Source organism: Schistocerca americana, chromosome 8 (assembly GCF_021461395.2).
Source record: "Schistocerca americana isolate TAMUIC-IGC-003095 chromosome 8, iqSchAmer2.1, whole genome shotgun sequence".
In the NCBI taxonomy this organism is placed as follows: Eukaryota; Metazoa; Arthropoda; class Insecta; order Orthoptera; family Acrididae; genus Schistocerca; species Schistocerca americana.
The window spans coordinates 97,701,117-97,720,934 of record NC_060126.1 but is presented as its reverse complement, the minus strand read 5'-3'; the positions used below and the strand labels follow the sequence as shown (position 1 = coordinate 97,720,934).

The window sequence follows — 19,818 nt, the reverse complement described above, 5'->3', positions numbered from 1 at the left end:
TATGATTCGAGTGGGATTAATGTGAAAAACTCTCAAGGACATTAATAAAAATGATTGAGTTTTAATTATTGAGTATTTCAGACAGTCGATCGTCGTCATTACTTCATCCGTACGTGGAATCAACAGTAGTGACATTGTACTTCACAAATTCACCATAGAAATGTGGTATTAAATTTAACATACAACCCATAGTGGCAATTTCATATAAAATCAAAAATGACTTTAATAATTATATGATCAATTTTGGTGATGAAAAATGTGAATTATTAGGGTAACCTGATATACATGGAAGAATCCTGGAGATACTGAAAGGTATCAGATAGATTATATAATGGAAAGACAGAGATTTAGGAACCAGGTTTTAAATTGTAAGACATTTCCAGGGGCAGATGTGGACTCTGACCACAATCTATTGGTTATGAGCTGTAGATTAAAACTGAAGAAACTACAAAAAGGTGCTAATTTAAGGAGATGGGACCTGGATAAACTGAGAACCAGAGGTTGTACAGAGTTTCAGGGAGATCATAAGGGAACAATTGACAGGAATGGGGGAAAGAAATACAATAGAAGAAGAATGGGTAGCTATGAGGGATGAAGTAGTGAAGGCAGCAGACGATCAAGTAGGTAAAAAGACGAGGGCTAATAGAAATCCTTGGGTAACAGAAGAAATATTCAATTTAATTGATGAAAGGAGAAAATATAAAAATGCAGTAAATGAAGCAGGCAAAAAGGAATACAAACGTCTCAAAAATGAGATCGACAGGAAGTGCAAAATGGCTAAGCAGGCATGGCTAGAGGACAAATGTAAGGATGTAGAGGCTTATCTCACTAGGGGTACGACAGATACTGCCTACAGGAAAATTAAAGAGAACTACTTGTATAAACATCAAGAGCTCAGATGGAAACCCAGTTCTAAGCAAAGAAGGGAAGGCAGAAAGGTGGATGGAGTATATAGAGGGTTTATACAAGGGCGATGTACTTGAGGACAATATAATGGAAATGGAAGAGGATGTAGATGAAGACGAAATGGGAGACAAGATACTGCGTGAAGAGTTTGACAGAGCACTGAAAGACCTGAGTCGAAACAAGGCCCCGGGAGTAGACAACATTCCATTAGAACTACTGATGGTCTTGGGAGAGCCAGTCATGACAAAACTCTACCATCTGGTGAGCAAGATGTATGAGACAGGCGAAATACCCACAGACTTCAAGAAGAATATAATAATTCCAATTTCACAGAAAGCAGGTGTTGACAGATGTGAAAATTACCGAACTATCAGTTTAATAAGTCACAGCTGCAAAATACTAACACGAATTCTTTACAGACGAATGGAAAAACTGGTAGAAGCGGATCTCGGGGAAGATCAGTCTGGATTCCGTAGAAATGTTGGAACACGTAAGGCAATACTAACCTTACGACTTATCTTAGAAGAAAGATTAAGAAAAGGCAAACCTACGTTTCTAGCATTTGTAGACTTAGAGAAAGCTTTTGACAATGTTAACTGGAATACTCTCTTTCAAATTCTGAAGGTGGCAGGGGTATAATACAGGGAGCGAAAGGCTATTTACAATTTGTACAGAAATGAGATGGCAGTTATAAGAGTCGAGGGGCATGAAAGGGCAGCAGTGGTTGGGCAGGGAGTGAGACAGGGTTGTAGCCTCTCCTCGATGTTATTCAATCTGTATATTGAGCAAGCAGTAAAGGAAACAAAAGAAAAATTAGGAGTAGGTATTAAAATTCATGGAGAAGAAATAAAAACTTTGAGGTTCGCTGATGACATTGTAATTCTGTCAGAGACAGCAAAGGACTTGGAAGAGCAGTTGAACGGAGTGGACAGTGTCTTGAAAGGAAGGTGTAAGATGAACATCAACAAAAGCAAAATGAGGATAATGGAATGTAGTCAAATTAAATCGTGTGATGCTGTGGGAATTAGATTTGGAAATGAGACACTTAAAATAGTAAAGGAGTTTCGCTATTTAGGGAGTAAAATAACTGATGATGGTCGAAGTAGAGAGGATATAAAATGTAAACTGGCAATGGCAAGGAATACGTTTCTGAAGAAGAGAAACTTGATAACATCGAGTATAGATTTAAGTGTCAGGAAGTCGTTTCTGAAAGTATTTGTATGGAGTTAGCTATGTATGGAAGTGAAACATGGACGATAACCAGTTTGGACAAGAAGAGAATAGAAGCTTTCGAAATGTGGTGCTACAGAAGAATGCTGAAGATTAGATGGGTAGATCACATAACTAACGAGGAGGTATTGAATAGACTTGGGGAGAAGAGGAGTTTGTCGCACAACTTGACAAAAAGAAGGGACCGGTTGGTAGTACATGTTTTGAGGCATCAAGGGATCACAAATTTAGTATTGGAGGGCAGCGTGGAGGGTAAAAATCGTAGAGGGAGACCAAGAGATGAATACACTAAGCAGATTCAGAAGGATGTAGGTTGCAGTAGGTACTGGGAGATGAAGAAGCTTGCACAGGATAGAGTAGCATGGAGAGCTGCATCAAACCACTCTCAGGACTGAAGACCACAGCAACAACAACAACAACCTCATATGTAAGTTATTTTAGTTTTTCAGTTGAATACGTTTGAGGAAATTTACCAGCAACGTATTGCTTATGCATTGCAAACGAATTAATTAATTTATTTTGATTAAGATGTCATAAAGAAATGCAAGAAAATGTATGGCTAATTAGGAACTAGATATCCGTAAATTTATGTGGTACAATGTCTAGTTTCCTTACAAATACGGCAGCAAGAATTTTAACAATGTCGTCTTTCTGCCTCCCACAGGTGGACTATAGCAGAACCAAACAATCAGCAGACAGCTAGGCTTGTGTCTCACGTCTTTCGGGAAAGACGCAGTGGTAAACCGATCCGCGCGGCAGTAAACTCTCCAGACAGAGAGACTGCGCAGCTGTTCCACAGATGCCGTTTCGGCGTTGCCACCGCAGCCTTCCACGAGAAACGAACGTGCAGTTTCTAATATGTTCGGCAGCAGTGTTGGCAAGGGAAGAAGAAGAGAGCCCACTGGGAGTGGGTGGGGTGGGGTGGGTTGGGGGGGAGGGGGGCGGCCTACGCTTGTAGCTACATTTCCATAATGTAGTAGTCGATACCAATGTTTATAAAAGCTCTCGGTACTGACATATCTGAATTATGCGATACACATGTAGATAATTATTGCATCCAGCATGAACTGTAACAATAAAACCATTTCTTATGAGGTATAGTTAAGTACAAAACGTATGTTTAACTTACAGTGGTAGATGTTCATCACATCATCTATTTTAAAATAAAGGAAGCAATTAAAACAAAACGGAGAACTAATGACTCAAATAGCGCATTATAATTCTTATATATTGTTTACTAAATGCGTTAAGTGCAATTAATATGTCCCAGGAATTGTCGAAATTGGATTAAATATGTATTTCATTAAACTTTATTATTCACTATGTATTTGTTGTTGTTGTTGTGGTCTTTGGACTGGTTTGATGCAGCTCTCCATGCTACTCTATCCTGTGCAAGCTTCTTCATCTCCCAGTACCTACTGCAGCCTACATCCTTCTGAATCTGCTTAGTGAATTCATCTCTTGGTGTCCCTCTACGATTTTTACCCTCCACGCTGCCCTCCAGTGCTAAATTTGTGATCCCTTGATGCCTCACAACATGTCCTACCAACCTATCCCTTCTTCTAGTCAAGTTGTGACACAAACTCCTCTTCTCCCCAATTCGATTCAATACCTCCTCATTAGTTATGTGATCTACCCATCTAATCTTCAGCATTCTTCTGTAGCACCACATTTCGAAAGCTTCTATTCCCTTCTTGTCTAAACTATTTACCGTTCACGTTTTTCTTCCATACATGTCTACACTCCATACAAATACTTTCAGAAACGACTTCCTGGCACTTAAATCTATACTCGATGTTAACAAATTTCTCTTCTTCAGAAACGCTTTCCTTGCCATTGCCAGTCTACATTTTATATCCTCTCTACTTCGACCATCATCAGTTATTTTGCTCCCCAAATAGCAAAACTCATGTACTACGTTAAGTGTCTCGTTTCCTAATCTAATTCCCTCAGCATCATCCGACTTAATTCGACTGCATTCCATTATCCTCGTTCTGCTTTTGTTGATGTTCACCTTGTACCCTGCTTTCTGTTCAACTTCTCTGCCAAGTCCTTTGCTGTCTCTGACAGCCGGCCGGTGTGGCCGTGCGGTTAAAGGCGCTTCAGTCTGGAACCGCGTGGCCGCTACGGTCGCAGGTTCGAATCCTGCCTCGGGCATGGATGTGTGTGATGTCCTTAGGTTAGTTAGGTTTAATTAGTTCTAAGTTCTAGGGGACTGATGACCACAGATGTTAAGTCCCATAGTGCTCAGAGAAATTTGAATTTTTTTGTCTCTGACAGAATTACAATGTCATCGGCGAACCTCAAAGTTTTTATTTCTTCTCCGTGGATTTTAATACCTACTCCGAACTTTTCTTTTGTTTCCTTTACTGCTTGCTCAATACACAGATTGAATAGCATCGGGGAGAGGCTACAACCCTGTCTCACTCCCTTATCAACCACTGCTTCCCTTTCGTGTCCCTCGACTTTTATAACTACCATCTGGTTTCTGTACAAGTTGTAAATAGCCTTTCGCTCACTGTATTTTACCCCTGCCACCTTCAGTATTTGAAAGAGAGTATTCCAGTCAACATTGTCAAAAGCTTTCTTTATGTCTACAAATGCTTACAACGTAGGTTTGCCTTTCCTTAATCTTCTAAGATAAGTCGTAGGGTCAGTATTGCCACACGTGTTCTAACATTTCTACGGAATCCAAACTGATCTTCCCCGAGGTCGGCTTCTACCAGTTTTTCCCTTCGTCTGTAAGGAATTCGCTTTAGTGTTTTGCAGCTGTGATTTATTAAACTGATAGTTCGATAATTTTCACATCTGTCAATCCCTGCTTTCTTTGGAATTGGAATTATTATATTCTTCAAGAAGAATATAATAATTCCAATTCCAAATAAAGGAATCTTGCCTGTCTCATACATCTTGCTCACCAGATGGTAGAGTTTTGTGACGACTGACTCTCCTAAGGCTAATGGAATGTTGTCTACTCCCGGGGCCTTGTTTCGACTTAGGTCTTTCAGTGCTCTGTCAAACTCTTCACGCAGTATCGTATCTCTCATTTAATCTTCACCTACCTCCTCTTCCATTTCCATAAAATTGTCCTCAAGAGCATCGCCCCTGTATAGACCCTCTATATACTCCTTCCACCTTTCTGCTCTCCCTTCTTTGCTTAGAACTAGGTTTCCATCTGAGCTCTTGATATTTATGCAAATGGTTCTCTTTTCTCCAAAGGTCTCTTTAATTTTCCTGTAAGCGGTATCTACCTCACCCCTCGTGAGATAAGTCTCTATATCCTTACATTTGTCCTCTAGCCATCCCTGCTTAATCATTTTGCACTTACTGTTAATCTCATTTTTGAGACGTTTGTATTCCTTTTTGCCTGCTTCACTTACTGCATTTTTTTTATTATCTCCTTTCATCAATTAAATTCAGTATCTCATCTGTTGTCCAAGGATTTCTATTAGCCCTCGTCTTTTTACCTACTTGATCCTCTGCTGCCTTCACTATTTCTCCCTCAAAGCTACCCATTCTTCTTCTACTGTATTTCTTTCTCCCGGTCCTGTCAATTGTTCCCTTATGCTCTCCCTGAAACTTTGTACAACCTCTGGTTCTCAGTTTATCCAGGTCGCATCTCCTTAAATTTCCACCTTTGTGGAGTTTCTTCAGTTTTAATCTACAGCTCATAACCAATAGATTGCGGTCAGAGTCCACATCTGCCCCTGGAAATGTCCTGGTTCCTAAATCTCTGCCTTACCATTACATAGTCTATCAAAAACCTGTCAGTATCTCCAGGCTTCTTCCATGTATACAACCTTCTTTTATGATTCTTGAACCAAGTGTTAGCTATGATTAGGTTATGCACTGTGCAAAATTCTACCAGGCGGCTTCCTCTTTCATTTCTTACCCCCAATCCATATTCACCTACTACGTTTCCTTCTCTCCCTTTTCCTACTGCCGATTTCCACTCACCCATGACTATTAAATTTTCGTCTCCCTTCACTACCTGAATAATTTCTTTTATTTCATCATACATTTCATCCAGTTCTTCATCATCTACAGAACTAGTTGGCATATAAACTTGTACTACTGTAGTAGGCGTGGGCTTCGTGTCTATCTTGGCCACAATAATGCGTTCACTATGCTGTTTGTAGTACCTTACCCGCACTCCTATTTTTTTATTCATTATTAAACCTACTCCTGCATTACCCCTATTTGATTTTGTATTTATAACTCTGTATTCACCTGACCAAAAGTCTTGTTCCTCCTGCCACCGAACATCACTAATTCCCACTATATCTAACTTTAACCTATCCATTTCTCTTTTTAAATTTTCTAACCTGCCTGCCCGATTAAGGGATCTGACATTCCACGCTCCGATCCGTAGAACGCCAGTTTTCTTTCTCCTGATAACGACGTCCTCTTGAGTAGTCCCCACCCGGAGATCCGAATGGGGGACTATTTTACCTCCGGAATATTTTACCTAAGAGGATGCCCTCATCATTTAATCATACAGTAAAGCTGGTTGCCCTCGGGAAAAATTCTAGCTGTAGTTTCCCCTTGCTTTCATCCGTTCGCAGTACCATAACAGCAAGGCCGTTTTGGTTAGTATTGCGGGGCCTGATCAGTCAATCATCCAGACTGTTGCCCCTGCAACTACTGAAAAGGCTGCTACCCCTCTTCAGGAACCACACGTTTGTCTGGCCTCTCAACAGATACCCCTCCGTTGTGGTTGCACCTACGGTACGGCTATCTGTATCGTTGCAGCACGCAAGGCTCCCCACCAACGGCAAGGTCCATGGTTCATGGGGGGGGGGGGGGGGGGGGGGGGGAGTTTAAATCATCTGAAACTTTGTAATCGTAGCCATTTGCAGATTAAAATTATACGAAATAATGTCACTGCATTCTCACAGATACAGAAGGGGAGGTCCATCATGTCCCGTATTCGATTTACCCATTCATTTTAAGCGCCATCAGTTCCCAGGCAAGGATTCGTTGACAATAACAAAGCTCCAGGTCAGAGAGAGGAGAGAAGAGAACGTGGACTGAAAAGGGGACCGGGGTGGAAACAGAGAGGGGTTAATTGGTTGGGTGCCTTGTGGGGTTGAAGGGACGAAACAATAGAGATGGGGGAGGAGGAGATGAAGAGAGAGAAGGGATAGGAGGCGATGGACAGGAGGAGGAGGACCAGAAGGAGAGAGAGAAAAGGTAAGAGTAGGTGGACAGAGAGAGAGAGAAGAGAGGCTGGGAAAATGAGATTAGGACGTACATCCAAGTATCATACATATTTAGTAGTTGCGAATCATTGCCGGATTCGCTACCAGAGTATGAGTACAAACAACTTTGTGGGGAGGGTAACCACAGCTCAAGGACATTCTGAATAACAATACAAAAGTACTGAACACCCAATAACAATTTAAGTTATCGTATAAATTATAGCAATTACAAAAGTAAGGACTGATAATGTGTCGCACAGCTGCATAAAGGTGCTTTACTCGTAACTACTGGTTTCACGTCAGTATAGAAACGTCTTCAGATTTATCTACCGAGAATACAAATCACGGTGTGAAATTTTATGAAGTGGTTGAAATACATCTACATCATGAAGAAAGAAAAATTTTGATTTCCTGTCATTGTTCTCTGATGAATTCCAACACTATCTATAGTTCTGTATTCATACATACATACATATCAGCATTCCTTACTTTTTTAATTGTTATAATTTTTATGATAATATAAAATCGTTACTGAGGGATGAGTGCTTTTATTGTTATTTATTAGTATACAGCGTGGTCCATTGATCGTGACCGGGCCAAATATCTGACGAAATAAGCGTCAAACGAAAAAACTACAAAGAACGAAACTTGTCTAGCTTGAAGCGGGAAACCAGATGGCGCTATGGTTGGCCCGCTAGGTGGCGCTGCCATAGGTCAAACAGATGTCAACTGCGTTTTTTAAAATAGGAACCCCCATTTTTATTACATATTCGTGTAGTACGTAAATAAATATGAATGTTTTAGTTGGACCACTTTTTTCGCTTTGTGATAGATGGCGCTGTAATAGTCACAATCAAATAAGTACGTGGTATCACGTAACATTCCGCCAGTGCGGACGGTATTTGCTTCGTGATACATTACCAGTGTTAAAATGGACCGTTTATCAATTGCGAAAAAAAGTCGATATCGTGTTGAAGTATGGCTATTGTGATCAAAATGCCCAACGGGCGTGTGCTATGTATGCTGCTCGGTATTCTGGACATCAAAAATGGTTCAAATGGCTCTGACCACTATGGGACTTAACTGCTGAGGTCATCAGTCCCCTAGAAATTAGAACTACTTAAACGTAACTAACCTAAGGACATCACACACATCCATGCCCGAGGCAGGATTCGAACCTGCAACCGTAGCGGTCGCGCGGTTTCAGACTGTAGCGCCTAGAACCGCTCGGCCACTTCGGACCGTTCGCCGGATAGTCAAGTTATTTAAGAAAACAGGAAGTGTTCATCCACATGGGAAACGTCAATCACGACCTACAACAAATGATGATGCCCAAGTAGGTGTTTTAACTGCTGTCGCGGCTAATCCGCACTTCAGTAGCAGAGAAATTGCGCGAGAATTGGGAATCTGAAAAATGTCGGTGTTGAGAATGCTAGATCAACATCGATTGCACCCGTACGATATTTCTATGCACCAGGAATTGCATGGCGACGACTTTGAACGTCGGGTACAGTTCTGTCCCTGGGCAAAAGAGAAATTACAGGACGATGACAGATTTTTGCTCGCGTTCTATTTAGCGGCGAAGCGTCATTCACCAACAGCGGTATCGTAAACCGGCATAATATGCACTACTGGGCAACGGAAAATCCACGATGGCTGCGACAAGTGGAACATCAGCGACGTTGGCGGGTTGATGTATGGTGGGAGGAAGGATAATTCGCCCCATTTTATGGATGGCAATCTAAATGGTCCAATGTATGCTCATTTCCTACGCAATGTTCTACCGATGTTACTACAAGATGTTTTACTGCCTGACAGAATGGCGATGTACTTCCAACATGATGGATTTCCGTCTCATAGCTCGCGTGCGGTTGAAGCGGTGTTGAATAGCATATTTCATGACAAGTGGATTGCTCGTCGAAGCACCATACCATGGCCCGCACGTTCACCAGATCTGACGTCGCCGGATTTCTTTCTGTGGGGAAAGTTGAAGGATATTTGCGTGATCCACCGGCAACGCCTGACTACATGTGCATTGTCAATACATGTTCGAACATTACGGAAGGCGAACTATTCGTTGTTGAGAGGAATGTCATTACACGAATTGTAAATGAACTGAGGTTGACGGACATCATTTTGAGTATTTATTGCATTAATGTGGTATTTACAGGTAATCACGTGGTAACAGCATGCGTTCTCAGAAATGATAAGTTTACAAAGGTACATGTATCACATTGGAAGAACCGAAATAAAATGTTCAAACGTACCTATGTTCTGTATTTTAATTTAAAAGACCTACCTGTTACCAACTGTTCGTCTAAAATTGTGAGCCATATGTTTGTGACTGTCACAGCGCCATCTATCAGAAAGCGAAAAAAGTGCTCCAACTAAAACATTCATATTTCTTTACGTACTACACGAATATGTAATAAAAAATGGGGGTTCCTATTTAAAAAAAACGCAACTGATATGCGTTTGACCTACGGCAGCGCCATCTAGCGGGCCAACCATAGCGCTATGTGGTTTCCCCCTTCAAGCTAGACAAGTTTCGTTTTTTTGTAGTTCTTTCGTTTGACGTTTCTTTCGTGCGATATTTGGGCCGGTGACGGTCAATAGGCCACCCTGTATAAGTTTCAGGCAGCCATCTTTTGCTTTCGTCTGGTGTGAAAACAGCCCAATAAATCGACGGTATCAAAGTTAGGAAAAGGCACGCAGAGAATTAAACACGCAGACGGCTGTTAGATTAATCAGCGACGAAAAAGAGGGGCGAGAGCCGAGCCGCCGCCACGTCAGATAGTGCGGCACTAGGGACAGCGCAGCGCCTTGGTGGGTGACATTTGGGGCGCGAAATGCCAGCGCGAGGCGATCCCAGGGCCGCGGAAGGAGCGCTGGGCTGCGACGCTCCGCAAAGGTTGCCGCCGCATCGAGCGCCGCGCGCGCGCGTCACGTGCCTCGCAGGGTCGCCGGCAGACCCGCCCACCCGCCACTGCACCCACAGCTGTAAGCTGTTCAGCTTCTGCCCAGTTACTTGTCGTACCGAGCGCAATTTGTGACTGAATTGAGGATTTCTTGGACGGAGGATGCATCTTGTTATCTAGAACGAACAGTCATCGAAATTTAGAAAACCACAAGTGGCCCATCGGGACCATCCGACCGCCGTGTCGTCCGCAGGGGAGGAGGCGGATAGGAGGGGCATGGGGTCAGGACACTGCTCTCCCAGTCGTGATGACGGTATTCTTGACCGAAGCCGCTACTATTCGGTCGAGTAGCTCCTCAGTTGGCATCACGAGGCCGAGTGCACCCCGAAAAATGGCTACAGCGGAAGTGCCGACCACGCCCGACAGCGCTTAACTTCGGTGATCCCACGGGAACCAGTGTATCCACTGCCGCAAGTCCGTTGCCTAAAGAATAGAATCTGCAGAAATGAGGTTTTCTCAGAAAACCACCTAGTTGTAAGATTGTCCGACCGAATAAAAGGTATAACAGGAAAGAACTATAATCTAGAAGCCTAAACCGACGGATCAAGAAGAATAGAAATAACGAAGAGATTTTTTCGTATGAATTCAATTAGAGTAATAGTAATGAATTATGCACCATCAGGGGAACTATCAATGGGCAGACCGAGAAAGTTTCATTAAACAGTAACTGTCCACACACAACAGAAGCACTGAATAAAAGGAAGTACACTGAGCACCAAAGAAACTGGTATAAGCATGCGTATCCAAATACAGAGATATGAAAACAGGCAGATTACAGCGGTGTGGTCAGCAACGCCTATATAAGACAAGAACTGTCTGGCGCAGTTGTTAGATCGGTTACTGCTCCTACAATGGTAGGTCATCAAGATTTAAGTGAGTTTGAACGTGGTGTTTTACTAGACGCACGAGCGATGGGACACAGCATCTCCGAGGTAGCGATGAAGTGGGTATTTTCCCGTACAACCGTGAATATCAAGAATCCTGCAAAACATCAAATCTCCGGCATCGCTGCGGCCAGGAAAAGGTCCTGCAAGAACGCGACCAACGACGACTGAAGAGAATCGTTCAACGTGACGGAAGTGTAGCCCATCCGCAGATTGCCTCAGATTTCAATGCAGGGCCATCAAGAAGTGCCAGCGTGCGAAACATTCAACGAAACATAATCGATATGGGCTTTCGGAGTCGAAGGCTCATGACTGCACGACACAAAGCTTTACGCCTCGTCTGGGCCCGTCAACACCGACATTGGACTAACTCGAGCCGGCCGTACTGACCGTGTGGTTCTAGGCGCTACAGTCTGGAGCCGAGCGACCGCTACGGTCGCAGGTTCGAATCCTGCCTCGGGCATGGATGTGTGTGATGTCCTTAGGTTAGTTAGGTTTATAGTAATTCTAAGTTCTAGGGGACTGATGACCTCAGAAGTTAAGTCCCATAGTGCTCAGAGCCATTTGAACCATTTTTGACTAACTCGAAACATGTTGCCTGGTCGGAAGAGCCTCGTTTCAAATTGTATCGAGCGGATGGACGTTACGGGTATGAATCCATGGACCCTTGAAAGTGTTGTTAATAAAAATTCTCTATTTAAACTAGACTGAACTGCATGTGACTGCTTTATTCTTTAATAAGACTTGCATCTGACTGCGTATTTAACTGAACTGAACTTTATCTGACTGCGTGAAAATATTGTTGGAAAATTAATACTCAAAATACACATCTGACTGCATGAAAGTTTAGTGGTAAAAAATAAATGAAAGTCACCAACCTGCATCTGACTGCGTCTGTGGACTTAGCTCCTGCACTCCTTCCCGTTTAGCAGATAACAAAACATGTATTCAACTCAGCCGCAGTGCAATGGCATAAAAATTGTCATTCTAGATAACTTTACTCATTTTGGCCCTGTTTGTTACTTAATAAAAATTCTGCCCTGATCTGAATAATTTGCCAACTGTGCAATGGCATATAGATTATTTTACTCTGAGAAATGAAATTATTAGCTTTACTCATGGGAACTTTGCGTTAATGTACCTTTTGGTTCAATGCATGCACAGGATGCGGAGAACGACATAAGGTGTGAGATGAAACTCTAATTTTATCTAAAAAATATTTATTGTTCAAACTTTTAAGGCACATGTGAAAAACTAAAAAAAACTTCTATAGCATGGATTTACGAGAAAGTTTCACAAAACACTTATTCCATCAACAATGGGATTTCTATCTAGCTTTTAGACATTATTTAACCAAAGAATCCCTATTTTATTAATTATTCTTTCTAGTTTCCCCAGGTATGTGCCGAGTTTCGCTCAATATATAGCTTATTATGTGCGTAGCGCCAATTCTTGCTTTGATGCTGTCACGACCCGGCTGCCTCCTGCAGGCATCTAGCTCCGACTCGAAACACGTCTGCTGTCTCTGCGCATCTCCTCACCACTGCTCAAACGTTTACCGCGTGCACCTAGCTCTGTTAGCTGTCAAAGATCTTACTACTCGAAGATGTACTACTCGTCCAACCTTGTGGTTGGGAACTATCGACATTTTTCACTGGCTCTATCGTGATCGAATCTCTGCACATACCTTTCACCCTGCTTGTCAGCGGGGGACTGTTCAAGCTGGTGGAGGCTTTGTAATGGTGTGGGGCGTGTGCAGCTGGAGCGATATGGGATCCCTAATACGTCTAGATACGACTCTCACAGTTGACACGTATGTAAGCATCCTGTGTGATCAATTGCTTCCATTCATGTCCATTGCACATTCCGACGGACTTGGGCAATTCCAGGAGGACAATGCGACCCCCTACACGTCCAGAATTGGTACAGGGCGGCTCCAGGAACACCCTTCCGACTTTAAACGCTTCCGCTGCCCACCAAACTCTCCAGACATTAACATTACTGAGCATATCTGGGAGGTCTTGCAACGTGCTGTTCAGAAGAAATCTCCACCCTCTCGTACTGACACGGATTTATGGTCAGCCTTGCAAGATTTATGGTGTCACTTCTCCCCACTTCAGACATTAGTCTGTCCATGCCACGGCATGTTGAGGCACTTGTGCGTGCTCTCGGGGGCCCTGCACGATATTAGGCAGGTGTGCCAGTTTCTTTGGCTCTTCAGTGTAATAGGCAAATGCCTGACACTTGAAGAAAGAAGACAGAAGAAGAAGAATGAGGAGAGTTACCGACACATGTAAAAGTAACCTCATGCCTGTCCCAGCGAACTTTGTTGAGCCATTTGCTAATCAAGTTGTGTATTAATCATCTGGCAGAGAATATTAATAGTAACCTCAGAATTCTTGCACGTGATGGAGTTACCTACAAAAAAACCACAATCTGCAGAAAGCTCCACAAGTGAACAGTCAGTTATCGGTAAGACGTCATAGCGGTGCAAAAATAAGCTACTTATTTCAGATGTTCAGAAATGTAACTTCATGCAACTTCACGAAACGAGAGAACATAACATCATATGACTACAATATCAGGAGTGATAAGTGGAATACGTCAACCCATACAAATACCAGGTGGTAATAATGTGTGTGGATATGAAACGGAACGATCACACAGGCCAATTCCCAGGTAAAACGTATGTCAGACTTCGATTCGTTGTTGCTTTAATGGGCCTCTTCAATGCTGCATATTTTATGACTTATCCTCAGGCGACATGTCATTACTTTGGAGAGAGCTGCATCCAAGGGCATACCGACATACTCAGATATAAAATTTTAATTAGCTCTCTCCATGTTGGTTTCGTTCTCTTCTTTAGACGCGTGATAACGTCTCCATGTTTTTCTAGTATGTACAAAATTAACTGATGACAGGATTATGCAAATCATCTAATTATTAAGTTACCATACTAACGGAAGCAAAGCATTTGAACTTTTAAACGTTAGTATTCTGAAATTTTTCACAGATTATGGCGACACAATTTGAAACAACACTTCAAATAATACTTATGCTTTCTGCAGCATCACAAAACAACTTGACCACCATTAACAACTTCCCTCCAAGATTCTACACAATGAAAAAGAACAGAAATACAATATAAACCAAAGACTTGACATCTTCATCAGAGATAATTGTTGGTACACATTTGGCAAAATTAGTAGAAATGAGTTTGCAAAATATATGTAAAAAGTTCAACTGCTTTGAATACATGGAATATACATATTTAATAGTGATATATTACAATTAATTTTTATAAATGTAGTTGATTTGCGACTTTCCTATTTGTAAAAGGTCTGCTTCACGGCCTTTTTACACTAGGATACTGGGGAAATACAATAAATCTACAAAGGAGATCGTTCACAAAGCACTTTTGCGTCACACCTTAGAAAAGAGACTGCGTGCGAGAGGAATGCTTACCCTGTAGGACTAACAAGGCTCTAGCACGAATGGTGACACTTCTGATTGACTCAAGGAACAGCATTACTAAAATTCTGAAATACCGGAACAGGCTGGCGCTTGACAGAGACGCTACCGTCGGGCGAAAGCATACTAACAAAGTTCACGAATCAGTACAAAATTAGTAACCTAGAAATACGGTACAGACCTCTACGTATCTCGTATAGCTCCCGTAGCTGCCAGACAAGATTTGACTAATTACAGCGAGCACAGAGGCATTCAAAAGAAACTCTTCACCATAGATTCGTTCGAAGGACCTCTCTTGCCCTTTTCCGGCCTGCGATAAGTCTTCGTCATTGATACCGTAGAATGCCCCTGCGCCTCCCATACGTCTACGCTGTTCCTTTGCCAGCTACTGTGTCGAGCTTTTCATAGAGGTCGCTGTAACGGAATGAAATGGCTGCAGCACACGACATCTTTGCCTGAAGATATAGAAATATAAAGTGTTACTCTCAGAAAGTTACCAGTGACGATGATATCTAGTCTATCCGTTCTAAGACATCATCTCTTAATATGAACAAACACTTTTCAACCAAAGTCAGTTTCGCTGTTGCCTCTCCCTGTCACTGAGAATGAGTTTCATCAACCTTTTTTCCATCAACTCATCAAAAATTAATCGAAAAACTGAACAAAAAGACACGTCGGCAACAATTCTAGTATTTCTACAGTATGCACGGAAAAACAACTAAGAAACTTCTCCTGACAATTAACAGCAGGTGACCTAGCCAGGGAAGCTGTCTGCGGCGGAGAGATAAGATGCGGAAACGACTACGCTGACGTCTTAAGAACTTTCAAATTCGCAGCCGTAAAGTGATCGGTTCAGTTAAACCAGAGGACCCAGTCAATTCCATATCAAGGAAATCCACACCATTATGAAGCCGCAACCAGCTTGCACAGTCCCTTGTTGACTGCTTAGACCCAAGGCCTCGTTGAGTCTGCGCCATACTCGGAACCCCACCGTCGAGCCAGCCGCTGTGGGCCTGCGGTTCTAGGCGCCTCAGTCAGGAACCGCGATGCTGCTACGGTCGCAGGTTCGAATCCTGCCTCGGACATGGATGTGTGTGATGTCCTGAGGTTAGTTAGGTTTAAGTCGTTCTTAGGGGACTGATGACTTCAGATGTTAAGTCCCATAGTGCTTAGAGCCTTTTGAACCATTTCACTCTACCGTCAGCTCTTAGCAGCTGAAGTCGGAACTCATCTCACCAGGCCACGGTTTTCCACTCGTCTAGGATCGAACCGATATGGTCCCGAGTGCAGGAGAGACGCTGAAGCGATGTCGTGCTGTTAGCATAGGCACTGCCGTCGGTCGTCTGCAGCCATAGCCCACTGACGCCAAATTTCGCCTGACACATACGTTCGTCTGACGTTCAACATTGGTTTCTGTAGTTATTGAACACGCTATGGCTTGTGTGTTACCACCCTAAGCAAAGGCCGCTAATCTCGGTCGTTAAGAGAAAGCCGTCGCCCGCTGCGTTGTCCGTGGTGACAGGTAACGCCTCAAATTGGGGTATTCTCGGCACACTCTTGATACTGTGGATCTCGGAATATTGAATATGGAATGTCCCAAACGTCTAATTCCAACTATCATTCCGATCTCAAACGCTGTTAATTTCCGTCGTGTGACAATAATCGTGTCATAAAGCCTTCCACATAAATAACCTGAGTACAAATGACGGCTCCGCCAATGCGCTGCTGTTTTATGCCTTGTGTACGCGATACTACTGCCATCTGTATACCTGCACGTCGCTATCCCATGAGGTCTGTTACCTCAGTGTAAATGCCCTATGCGCCAGAACGCCACCACTGTAAACTCCGCCAAGGCGGTGCGAAATATTTAGCCCGTATCGATCGCGGCTTCGTAGCTGGAAGAACGTCGACCTTACATCGAAGGCCAGATACTTGCCACTTCTTTTTGGAAAAGTGTACGATCGACCCGTCTCTGCTGGCTCTGATTCTTCTCGACTTGTCTGCCGCTCTCCCGGACAACGTCTGCTCCGCTCCCAGTGGCGGCTTCTCTAATTCCTGACGTCACCGGAAATGTCTGCAGCCGTCTTCTGCAAAGCCAGGCGTTGCCGTATCTGGCGGCGGCGGCGGCGGCGGCGGCAGTCTGCTTCTGTCTGAAGGCCGCCTCAGTCTGCGAGTACTGTTCTCTCTCTCTCTCTCTCTCTCTCTCTCTCCCTCCCTCTCTTTTGTTTCTGCCGCTCCTCGCTTGCCGTCCTCTTTCGCTTTCCCTTGCCGTCGCATCGGGTGGTGGCCAGGCTATAATGTTTGCTCGGAAACACAGCCGTCCCCCTTTTCTACTCTAGCAATTCCATGAAGTGCCTTCGTGCCCAATAAAAAAGAAAAAAAGGCCGTAATCATTTCCGGGGCGGTCCCTCCTTAAATGATGCTCCTCCCATAACAGCGTTTGTAAATGAACCGGCGCCGCACTGCAAATGTTAGACCCGCACAGTACGTGCATCCGGAGATATTAAATCTGAGGGGGTTAGGGGGGGGGGGGGGAGGATGGGGACTAAGGAGCTCAGACGTCCGCTCTGCCCTCTCCACCTGCGGAGAAGAAGGAGAGACGAGGAACCGAGCGCCAGAAGAGGATATAAATCTTCATTCGGCTTAATAAATGCCGGCCAGGCTTTGCTTTCGCTAAATCAAATCCTTTTTTATCCAGACTCGTCGAATAATCTCGTATTCATTCTCCCTCTAACGCAGACTTATTCCTCAGATAACAAAATATTTCAACGATGCTCTCCTCTAATACGTAATTATAATACTCATCATTTTTACTTTTCGGTTTAGTTCTCTTTCGCGGAAGCAACATTTCTAGCTACTATTGCATTTCCTTCTGCAAATGTTACCTCATGCCACCAAACTCTTTTGACACTTAATTTGTCTTCTGTAAGCCCCTCAATCCTCGAGGAGCGACGTGCGTGGAATATTTCTGTTTCAGCTACGGTCACTGCCGAAATGAGTTTTTTGAATGACAATAATTTGCCGCTCTCGCTACCGCAGCTTGGATCACAACAACTTTACTTTCTTCGTCATAGAATTAAGGCTTTCACGACAGGTGTTGTCATCACTTCCGTGCTGAGATGCCGTGGCCCATACATAAAACTCTCCCCTGACGTTTCGCCCTAGACCGCGGAAGGCATCCTCCGAGGACAATCGGCGAACTGCAACGAGAGCGCGAGTGAGCGCCGTATACATAATCCCTCGAGAGGGCGCCGCTGTCAATCACGTGATGTCGGCTGTGCTATGATCTCTGATACTGCCAACTTTCTCAATTGAAATTAATCGATTGTCACGCCGTTGCTGCAGTGATGACATCCATATCTTATCCAGTTTAATGTCTTCATCTTTTCTATTAAAATTATTGCAGTGTTTGGCAATCTCAATGGCCTCTCTGTACATTCGCGGATAATAATGCGACGTCTTTGCTATGACGGTCGTTTCACTAAACTTTATTTCGTGATCACCTTCCTGAAAGACATGTTCCGCTACAGCCGAATTATCAATATGTCCGAGGCGGCAGTACCTTTTATATTCACCCAGACGGGTGTTGACGATTATTTTTGTTGTGCCTATATAGACCTTTCCACAACTGCACCGAATTTATAGACACCTGGTGTAGCTAGAGGATGTCATTTATCTTTTGCGGATCTCAAACATCTTTTAATTTTCGTAGTGGGTCTGAAAACAGTTTCCACATCTTACTTGCTTAAAATTTTTCCAATGCGATCAGTGACCTTACTGATAAATGGTAAGAACGCTTTCCCTTTGGTTTGGCGTCGATCCTCGTCCGTCTTGAAACTTCCTCGCAGATTAAAACTGTGCGCCGGACCGAGACTCGAACTCGGGACCTTTGCCTTTCGCGGGCAAGTGCTCTACCAACTGAGCTACCCAAGCACGACTCACGCCCGTCCTCACAGCTTTACTTCTGGCAGTACCTCGTCTCCTACCTTCCAACTTTACAGAAGCTCTCCTGCTCTCACGGGCGTGAGTCGTGCTTGGGTAGCTCAGTTGGTAGAGCACTTGCCCGCGAAAGGCAAAGGTCCCGAGTTCGAGTCTGGGTCCGGCACACACTTTTAATCTGCCAGGAAGTTTCATATCAGCGTCCTCTCGGCTGCAGAGTGAAAATCTCATTCTCGTCCGTCTTGGTTGTCAGTCTAGGGCGTAGTGCACGATCTATCTCTCTGTTGGAATACCCATTCCTCTTGGAGGTCGCTCTAAGGTGTTCAGTCTCATCATCTAAGTGAGCTGGTTCACGTATTTTGTACGCCCTGTCTATTAATGTTTTAATCACCCCCCTTTTATGTCTTGGGTGGTGGTTAGAATCTTTCTGCAGATAACGAACAGTGTGTGTGTCTTTTTTGTAAACTTTATGACCCAATGATCCGTCCTCTCGTTTGCTTACAGTCACATCTAAGAAGTTCAGGTGACCATCGATTTCCTTTTCCAAAGTTAATTGAATTCTTGGATTAATACTATTCAGATGTAACAGGAAGGCATCCAGTTCCTCTTCCTCACGTGTCCATGTGACAAATGTATCGTCTACATAACTTTTCTTTTTCCTTCCTCACTACTGTACAGATTCGCTTATGTCCGTGACTGGGTGTTTGTGTTGTCCTCATCATTTCACCATCATTCACGAAAGTGGCGAGATTGGGCTGAGCAAAGGTTGGGAATTTGTACGGGCGATGATAATCGCGTAGTTAAGCGCCCCACAAACCAAACATCATAGCCTAGTTCCGAATTTTTGAAACGCATGCGAGATGTAACATCATCACGAAAAATACGAAACAACTATTTCTCATAAAACAAACATTAGTTGTTTAACAAACGCAATAAAAAATTAAAATAAAATAAAACGAAATAAAATTTAATTTTGACTGTTCTGGCTGTGAATGATTACTTTGGGGAAACAATCCTCCTTCCGTCATTGTGACGTTTTTAGCCCTGAAGGCTCAGTTCAGATGCTCCGATATCAGTTTGCAATATTGTTCGAAAACGTGTTATCACTGACTCTGTTTACTATACGTCCCACGTTACAATGCTATACACTCTATTACGGGGGCTGTTTTATTTTTTCAACCTCCGATCGGTCGCGAAATTAAAAGCGCA

General features: G+C 43.4%; 1 non-coding gene across 1 annotated transcript; it reads right to left on the bottom strand.

The window, feature by feature from the left end:
- Window positions 1-18,528: 18,528 nt before the first annotated feature.
- On the bottom strand, window positions 18,529-18,603 carry Trnas-cga. Its single transcript has one exon. It is a non-coding gene; the product is annotated as a tRNA-Ser (tRNA).
- Window positions 18,604-19,818: the final 1,215 nt, after the last annotated feature.